The 10,701-nt window shown below is 38.7% G+C and overlaps 1 pseudogene; it reads left to right on the forward strand.

The window, feature by feature from the left end:
• The first annotated feature begins 593 nt into the window (after nt 1-593).
• On the forward strand, nt 594-1,077 carry LOC110592245 (annotated as a pseudogene).
• Nucleotides 1,078-10,701: the final 9,624 nt, after the last annotated feature.

The raw sequence follows: 10,701 nt of genomic DNA on the forward strand, positions 1-10,701 counted from the left end.
AAAAGCACTCTGGCGGTAGGATGAAGAATGTATAGGGAGGGGGGCAAATAGGCTGGATGCGAGAAAACCAGGAATCTAGTCCAGCCATTGGGACAAGAGATCATGAGGGGCTAACTTAATATTGTTCAAGTGGGATTACAGGGAGGGATGAGCATAAAACTTCATGTAAAATTTTTTTAGGGTTTCAGAGAAAGAATAAGAAAGCTGTAGTAGATTGTAAAATAGAATCAATAAAGATTTAGAGGGCTGTCATTAAAGAAAGAGAATATCATTAGTGTCCTCAAAAATAAGCCAATGAACTACATTCATAATGTATATGTCTGTAGATATATTTTTAAAACTGAAAACTACAAACTAAAATTAAAAACCATGATTCCAAGAATCAAACAGATATCAGAAGTTAAAGTAAAACATTGGTCTCTAGTCAGAATTATAGAATTATTAGGGTGAAAACAAAGTTTAAGAAAGACCTCACATCCTCTAACTGCCATCTTGCGCCCCGGCGTGTGTGCACCTAATCTCAGCTGGTCCGCCCGAGACCCCCCGAGCGCCAACCCTATTCCCCCACGCGGTCCCATTTCTGCTCCAACAAGATGAAAGAAACGATCATGAACCAGGAGAAACTCACCAAACTGCAAGCACAAGTGCACATTGGTGGGAAAGGAACTGCTCCCCGAAAGAAGGTGGTTCATAGAATGGCTACAGCAGAGGAAAAAACTTCAGTTCTCCTTAAGGAAGTTAGGGGTAAACAATATCTCTGGTATTGAAGAAGTGAATATGTTCACAAACCAAGGAACAGTGATCCACTTTAACAACCCCAAAGTTCAGGCATCGCTGGCAGCGAACACTTTCATCAATACAGGCCATGCTGAGACAAAGCAGCTGATAGAAATGCTACCCAGTATCTTAAACCAACTTGGTGCAGACAGTCTGACTAGTTTAAGACGACTGGCTGACGCTCTGCCCAAACAATCTGTGGATGGAAAAGCACCACTTGTTACCAGAGAGGATGATGATGATGAAGTTCCAGATCTTGTGGAGAATTTTGATGAAGCTTCCAAGAATGAAGCAAACTGAATTGAGTCAACTTCTGAAGAAGATAAAACTTGAAGAAGTTACTGGGAGCTGCTAGTTTATATTATGACTGCTTTTTAAAATTTTGTTCATTGATCTGATAAAATCTAGATCTCTAATATTTTTAAGCCCAAGCCCCTTGGACACTGCAGCTCTTTTCAGTTTTTGTTTATACACAATTCATTCTTTGCAGCTAATTAAGCTGAAGAAGCCTGGGAATAAAGTTTGAAACAAGGTTAATAAAGTTCTTTGCCTAGGGGAAAAAAAAATACCTCACATACAAAAAAAAATATTAAAACAAGTAACAAAATGGAAGTACATACCTATCAATAATTACTTTTAATGCAAATAGACTAAGTGCTCCAAAAGACTCCCCTATCTGCAGCCTACAAGACTCACTTCAGATCTAAAGACACATGGAAATTGAAAGTGAAGCAATGGAAAAACATTAATCATGCAAATGGATGTGAGAAAAAAAAAGCCAGGATAGCAATACTTATAACAGACAGGATAGATTTTAAAACAAAGACTGTAATGAGACAAAGAAGGCACTATATAATCATAAAGGGAACAAGAATATATAACAATTGTAAATATGCACCCAACACAGGACCATCCAAATACATAAAGCAATTAATAATAAACATAAAAGAACTAATCAATAGTAATACAATAATAGTAGAGGACTAACACCCTCCTAACATCAATGGACATATCATCCAAACAGAAAATCAACAAGGAAACAGTGGCTTTGAGTGACACATTAGATTTAACAGATATATCCAAAATATTCCACACTAAAACAGAATACACATTCTTTTCCAGTGTACATGGAACATTCTCCAGAAGAGATCACATATTAGGCCAGAAAACTAGTCTCAACAAATTCAAAAAGATCAAATTCATACCATGCATCTTTTCTGACCACAATGCTATGAGACTAGAAATTAACCACAAGGAAAAGCCTGTAAAGAGCACAAATAAATGGAGGTTAAATGACATGCTACTAAACAATGAATGGTCAACCAAGTAATCAGAGAAACTCAAAAAAATATATGGAGACATGGGATGCCTGGCCGGCTCAGTCAGTAAAGCATGTGACTCTTGATCTCTGGGTTGGGATTTCAAGCACCATGATGGGCACAGAGCTTACTTAAAAAAGGAAAAAATAATATATATTATTAGAGGGGGGAGGGTGAGAAGGAGAGAGAGAAATAAAGATGAAAACACAACAGTCCAAAATCTTCGGGATGCAGCAAAAGCAATCCTAAGAGGGAAGTTTATAACAATATAGGCCTACCTTAAGAAGAAAAATCTCAAACAACCTAAACGTACACCTAATGGAGATAGAAAAAGAACACGAAAACAACAGAAGAAAGGAAATAAGATTAGAGCAGAAACAATACAAAAAGTAAAAAAATAATACAATAGATCAATGAGCTAGTTTTAGGTTTAGAGCAAAGGAACAAAGGAAACACTGTTTCCTTCAGAGCTAGTTCTCTTTAGACATCACCAAAATTGGTGAACCTCTAGCTAGACTTATCAAATGAGAACGAGGACTCAAAATCAGAAATGAAAGAGGAGAAATAACTGACAACACAGAAATACAAGTGATTATAAGAGAATATTATGAAAAATTATATGCCAACAAATTGCACAACCTAGAAGAAATGGATAAACTCCTAGAAACGTATAAAGTAACAAAACTGAAGCAGGAAGAAATAGAAAACTTGAACAGACAGATTACCAGCAATGAAATTGGATCAGTAATCAAAGACCTCCTAGGGGCGCCTGGATGGCTCAGTCGGTTAAGGGTCTGCCTTCGGCTCAGGTCATGATCCCAGAGTCCTGGGATTGAGCCCCATTTTGGGCTCTTTGCTCAGCAGGGAGTCTGCTTCTCCCTCTGCCCCTCACCCTGCTCGTGCTCTCTCTCTCTCTCTCTCAAATAAATAGTCTTTAAAAACAAACAAAAAACCTCTTAACAAACAGAAGTCCAGAACCAGATGGCTTCACAGGTGAATTCTACTGAACATCTTCTCAAACTATTCCAAAAAACAGAAGAGGAAGGAAAGCTTTCAAATTCATTCTATGAGGCCAGCATTACTCAGATACCAAAACCAGTTAAAGACACCACAAAAAAAGAAAACTACAAGCCACTATCTCTGATGAATATAGATGCAAAAATCCTCAACAAAATATTAGCAAAGTGAATACAATAATACTTAAAAAAAAATCATTCACCACGATCAAGTGGGATTTTCAGGATGCAAGGGTGGTTCAGTATTTGCAAACCAATCAATGTGATGCATCACATCAATAAGAGGAAGGATAAAAACCATATGATCATTTCAAGGGATACAGAAAAAGCATTTGACAAAGTACAACATCCATTCATGATAAAAACTCTCAACAAAGTAGGTTTAGAGCAAACATACCTCAACACAATAAAGGCCATGTATGAAAAACCCACAACCAACACCATACTCGACAGGGAAAAACTAAAAGCTTTTCTCCTAAGGTCAGGAATGAGACAAGGACATCCACTCTCACCACCTTTACTTAACATAGTCCTGGAAGTCCCAGACACAGCAATCAGACAAGAAAAAGGAATCAAAGGCATCCAAATGGGCAAAGAAGTAGTTAACCTTTCACTATGTGCAGATGACATGATACTATATATTCAAAAACCAAAAGACTCCACCAGAAAACTACTAGAACTGATAAATGAATTCAGTTAAGGTCTCAGGATATGAAATCAACATACAGAAATCCATTATATTTCTATGCCCTAATAATGAAGCAGCAGAAAGAGAAATTAACAATCCCATTTACAACTGCAACCAAAAATAATAAAACACCTAGGAACAAACTCAACCAAGGAGATGAAAGACCTGTCCTCTGAAAACTTTAAAATACTGATGAAAGAAACTGAACATGACACAAATGGAAAGACATTCCATGCTCACAGGTTGGAAGAACAAATATTGTTAAAATGTCCATACTACCCAAAGCAATCTACAGATCCAATGCAATCCCTATCCAAATACCAACAGCATTTTTCACAGAACCAGAACAAACAATCCTAAAATGTGTATGGAACCACAGAAGACCCCAAATAGCCAAAGCAATCTTGAAAAAGAAAAACAAAGCTGGAGGTATCACAATCCCAGATTTCAAGATACACTACAAAGCTGTAGCAATCAAAACAGTATGGTACTGGCACAAAAACAGACACAGAGATCCTGAGATCAATGGGACAGAATAGAAAGCCTAGAAATAAACCCACAATTGTATGGTCAATTAATCTTCGACAAAGGAGGCAAGAATATACAATGGGAAGAAGTCTCTTCAACAAATGGTGTTGGGAAAACTGGACAGCTACATGCAAAAGAATGAAACTGCACCACTTTTGTATACCATACACCAAAATAAACTCAAAGTGGATTAAAGAGCTAAATGTGAGACCTGAAACCATAAAAATCCTAGAAGAGAGCACAGGCAGTAATTTCTCTGACATGGGTTGTAGCAGCATCTTCCTAGATAGGTCTCCTGAAGCAAGGGAAACAAAAGCAAAAATAAACTATTGGGACTACATCTAAATAAAAAGCTTCTACACAGTGAAGGAAACAACCACCAAAACTAAAAGACAGCCTACTGAATGGGAGGAGATTTACAAAGAACTTACCTGATAAAGGGTTATTTTCCAAAATATATAAGGAACTTATACAACAGCCAAAAAAAAAAAATAATAATCCAATTAAAAAATGGGCAGAAGACATGAGCAGACATTTCCCCAAGGAAGACATACAGATGGCTAAGATACACATGAAAAGATGCTGAACATCACTCATCAGGGAAATGCAAAAACCACAATAAGATACCATCTCACACCTGTCAGAATAGCTAACATGAAAAACACAAGAAACAAGTGTTGATGAGGATGTGGAGAACAGGAACCATTGCGTGCTGTCTGTGGGAATGCAAACTGGTGCAGTCACTGTGGACAACAGTATAGATATTCCCCCAAAATATTAAAAATAGAAGTACCATCTGATCCAGTAATCACACTACTGGATATTTACCCAAAGAATACGAAAACAGTAATTTGAAGGATATATGCATCCCTGTGTTTATTGCATTATTTAAAATAGCCACATTATGGAGGCAGCCCAAGTGCCCCTTGATAGATGAATGGATAAAGAACACGCACACATACACACATACAATGGAATATTACTCAGCCATAAGAATGAAATATTGCCATTTGCAACAAGGATAGACCTAGAAAGTATAAAGCTGAGTGAAATAGGTCAGTGAGAGAAAGACAAATAGCATATGATTTCGCTCATATGTGGAATTTAAGAAACAAATGAACAAAGAAAAAAAAAGAGACAAACCAAAAAACAGACACTTAGCTATGGAAATCAAAGAGATGGTTACCAGAGGGGAGGTGGGTGGGGGAGATTAAAAGTACACTTATCGTGATGAACACATAGTAATGTATAGAATTATTGAATCACTGTATTGTACACCTGAGACTAATATAACACTTTATGTTAAATATACTGGAATTAAAATAGTCTGTGAGTGATCTCAAAGTATAGGGTGAAGTAGCTGTCTGTTCATTTGATAGCATTTTAAATCCACTTGTTTATGGCAAAGACAAGAAAGTTGTTCTTAGTAAAGTTGTTTTGATACAGGAATGGAAAAAAGAGAAAGACCTCACATTAGTGTACTTGCTCTATCTAAAAAGCTACCATGTGCTCAGTGGTATATGGGCATATATGTATACACATACACACATGTATGTGTATACATGTATCACATACATGAGGCTGTCATTCCTACCTTATGTTAGGAAAACAAGGGATCTGGCCTTCTCGCAGCAAGGCTCATAATAAACTGAGCTCATCCCTATAATTACTTTAATTCTTAGACATTTATATTTTAAATGTCTGCATTTAGTAGATATATCTGTAAAATATATTTCAATACTTCCATATACTTTAATATGTTGAAATATAATATTTAAATACTATGTCAGCAATATTGATGGTGGTTAACGGTACCACTTATTCCACAGGTTGTGAAAGAGCAAGAAGGGGTTGTAGCAGCACTGGAGATGGGATGGATAGTGCCAGGAGGTTGTGAACTCTAAGACTGAGAAGCACCTTTAATATGGCCCCATGATAACCTCTCTAGATTTCATAGCTGGGTATGATTTTAGGAGTTTTTGTTTTGTGTCTTGTTTAAGAGGAGGAACAGGAATGTGAGCTTATGATTAGGAAAGTGACATGAATCATGTTAATTGAGGGCATCTCTGGAACCACACCACGGGAAAAGTCATGTGCTTATCAGGTTCAATAATAGTTTGAACTTGTGAAATGGAAACTCTTGTAGCCTGTGAGAAGTATGATAATACCTAGCACAAATAATAATAATAATATATAAAGAGATACACTGTAAGTTATAAATAAGTCAAAACTGAATTTTAAAAAATGTTCAAATGACCCACCAGAAAGCAGAAAAAATAGAACAGGGAAACAAAGAAACAGGAGAAAAAAAACTGGAAATAAAAAATTAAATGGTAAATTTAAGCCCCAGTAATAGTTAAAATGTATTGAGCACTGAATATATGCCAGATATGTACTCATTTAATCCTCATGCCAACCCTATGAGGTAGACTTGGATTACTATCTCCGTTTTATAGATAATACAACTGAGATGGAGATTAACTTACCCAAGATCATAAAATATAGATAATACAACTGAGATTGAGATTAACTTGCCCAAGATCATAAAACATGTGGTGGGTGGCAGAGCTAGCATGCAAACCCAGGCAGAGCCCACACTCTTTACCCTTATACTGTGCCAGACAGCATCTGAATACCCAGCCCCAGCTACTTAGGCACCATGTTTGATACCACATGATAATTCTCTCATGCTCCCAGATAGCACAGATTGGACACCTGACATAGGGGCCACTGATCCATAATACCATAGTGGTCCCATACACACATATACAAGATGAACCTAAGCCAATCATTTTCTTTCTCTTGGTTTAATCTCTTGTTAATACCAAGAGAAAATGCGGGCCAATGGTAAGATTGAAGGCAAAATGATGCTCTGTATCCAAGGCAGACAAAAGCTTGCGGTAAAGTCAGTGTCATGAAGGAGCGGAAGAGAACATGATGGACAGTAGGAAAGCTGGGTTGATTAGGACCGTGTTAAGGACAATTATCTAAAACTTGGAAAAGTTAGAAACTGTAAAAACTGGCTGTTAATGCTATTCTAACAAATATACCACAGGATGCATGGCTTAAACAACAGACATTCATTTCTCACAGTTCTGGAGGTTGGGAGGTACATGATCAAGGTGCCAGCAGATCCAGTATCTGGTGAGGGCCCTCTTCCTGGTTTGCAGATGGTGGTCTTCCTTGGATCCTCACAAAGTGGAGAGCAGGGAGAGAGGAAGCAAATTTTTCTCATGTCTCTTTCTATAAGGGCACTAATCCCACTCATGAGGGCTCCACCCTCATGACCTGATTACCTCCAAAGGCCCCACCTCCAAATATCAGCTCATTAGAGAGTAGATATCCACATATGAATGGGGTGGGTGGGATGGAGGGCGGGCATACAAACATTCAGTCCACAGCACTGGCTCCATAAGTCACGAACACTAGCTGGAAACTGGGAAAGCCTGGTTATTCTAGTTGTTTTTCAGAGTAAGTTTGAAAGATCTAATCTAGTTTGTCACCAGAGTTGTAATGGCCATCCCGTCTCTATCATGAAAGCCTGGTCAATATGGTTCTGTTTGGACTCCTCTCCTTTCCCATTGGAAGTCAATGGGGTTGTATTAATTTCCCATGGTTGCCATAAACATTACCACAAAGTTTGTGGCTTAAAACAACAGAAATGTATTCTCTCACAGTTCCAGAGACCAGAAGTCTGAAATCAAGGTGTGGGCATGTCTGTGCTTCCTCTAGAAGTTCAAGGAGAGTTTCCGTTACTTGCCTCTTCTAGCTTCTGGAGGCTGTCCTTGTACCTTGGCTTGTGATTGCTCACTCCAATCTCTGTCTCCATCTTCAAATGACCTACTCTAGGTGACTTCTCTTCTGTCTCTTATAAAGACACTTGTCATTGGGTTTAGGGCCTATGTGGATAATCCAAGATGGTCTCCTTTCAAGGTCCTTAACTATATCTGCAAAGACCCTTTTTCTAAATGAACATTTACAGAGTTTGGGTATTAAAACAAAGAGATGTATTTTGAGGGGCCACAATTCAGCCCCCCTACAGGTGTCCTGGGTGTGGTACCAGGTGTTTTTCTGATAAGCCTAAGGAAAGGCAAAGTAGAATAATAAGCGTTCAGGGATGCCTGGGTGGCTCAGTCATTAAGCTTCTGCCTTTGGCTCAGGTCATGATCCCAGGGTCCTGGGACTGAGCTTCGCATCAGGCTCCCTGCTCAGGGGGAAGCCTGCTTTTCCCTCTCCCACTCCCCCTGCTTGTGTTCCCTCTCTCACTGTGTCTCTCTCTGTTAAGTGAAAGACTGTTAAATAAAATCTTTAAAAAAAAAAAAAAAAAATTCAGCTTTCTGTCAGCGTTCCTTAATGAATTCTGTGGGTTGGGATATATGAAATTCCAGAGTGAGTGGTAGAGCAAGTATTAGTCCATAGCAGTTTGTATGCTTTATATTTGAAGCCTGAAGAAAGCGCTTTGAAAAACGATTGAGATGAGCCATACCATTTTACATCTGGGGACTCCAAAAGAGATAAAGAGAAGAAGCTGAAATTCTGCCAGTTGACCAGTGGAATTGATGGATCATATGGTGTCTATGTTTAAGGTTTTACGGACTGCTGGTAGACTGGTTTTGAATTCTATGTCAATGTGCAGATTAGACTGCTCTCTGGGTCCCTCACCATCTTGAATTTGGTTCACTCCAGAAATTAACCAATCTATAGACAATCCGTAAGTCTCCTTTTAGCTAATAAACTTCCTCTCTCTGCAACAATTCTCTTTCCAAAGAGCTGCTTAAAAGGAAGAAATCTGAAGAAGAATTCTAGGATCTGGAAAATTCACAACTATAATAGTTTAGAAGAAGTTTTCTATGCAATGAACGGAGACGGCTCACAACTAAAACACAGAATTTTTTTTTTTTTTTTGCGCATCCTAGTTGTTTCCAGAAGGGGAAGTGATCAAATTAAAAACAAACAAGTTCTTGGGCGCCTGGGTGGCTCAGTTGGTTAAGCGACTGCCTTTGGCTCAGGTCATGATCCTGGAGTCCCTGGATCGAGTTCCGCATCGGGCTCCCTGCTCAGCAGGGAGTCTGCTTCTCCCTCTGACCCTCCTGCCTCTCATGCTCTCTGTCTCTCATTCTCGCTCTCTCAAATAAATAAAAAAAATCTTTAAAGAACAAAAACAAGGGCGCCTGGGTGGCTCAGTTGGTTAAGCGACTGCCTTTGGCTCAGGTCATGATCCTGGAGTCCTGGGATCGAGTCCCGCATCGGGCTCCCTGCTCGGCGGGGAGTCTGCTTCTCCCTCTCCCACTCCGTTTGTGTTCCCTCTCTCGCTGTGTCTTTCTCTGTCAAATAAATAAATAAAATCTTTAAAAAAAAAAATAAACAAAAACAAAACAAGTTCTTGAGTAAAACCAAAAATCTTGCTAGGTGCCTATGGGCCACAAGCTGCTTAGCAGGACTTTGCTACCGTGTCCTAGAAGGCCAAGCAGGTGCTGGTCAGAGCCCCCAGGATAACTGAGAAGCACGTCATAGCTGGCTGCCCCATCAACAGACCTTCCCTTTCCTTGACTCCATTTTCCCTTCACACACCACTCCCCACCCCATCTTTCATTCCCTCCAAATCACCCTAAGTGCCTCAGCCTCTCTTCCTTGGCATGGTTTGTTTCTGTTATTTTAAGGATAGGGAGCCACTCTTGGTTTTTTGTTGTTTTTCCTGTGGTTTTGAAAATCATTTGAGCTCATTCCAGATAATTTGGAAAGAACAAAAAGGGGAAAAGAGAAGAAAAATCACCATTAGGTCCCCTATCCCAGAAGAAATCTCTGCCAACATTCTGCTACATATCTTTCTGGACTTCTTTCCTCCCCTCATTGTGTTTTCTGAAGTTATTATATCAAAAAGATAAGAGATAACAAGTGTTGGTGAGGACTCGGGAAAAAAAAGGAAACCCTTGCACCCTGTGGTGGAAATACAAATTGGTGTAGCCATTATGGAGATTCCTCAAAAAACTAAAAACAGAAATACCATATGATCCAGTAATTCCACTTCTGGGTCTATATCCAATGGAAATGAAATCCCTACCTCCAAGAAATATTTGTACCCCTGTAAAAACACTTTACCAAGGGCAAATTTAAAAAGTTATAGAAGGAGAACAAGTTAGAGGGGAGTTGCGGTTGGTAAAATGTAGGCGGTTAGGTTATAGTTATAGTTCAGCTTCCATAATGTTGGAACTGACTGATTCAGTAATTAAAACATGACTTTATCTCATCTAGTGTTCAATGATGCTTTAACGCTTTATACAGTCAAATATTTCATAATGAACAATGCTTATCCATGAAAAACAAGTATTTCCTCTTGCTAAAAACGACCAGATTTGCATTCGTGTTTCCATAT

Source organism: Neomonachus schauinslandi, chromosome 3 (genome assembly GCF_002201575.2).
Source record: "Neomonachus schauinslandi chromosome 3, ASM220157v2, whole genome shotgun sequence".
Taxonomy (NCBI): Eukaryota; Metazoa; Chordata; class Mammalia; order Carnivora; family Phocidae; genus Neomonachus; species Neomonachus schauinslandi.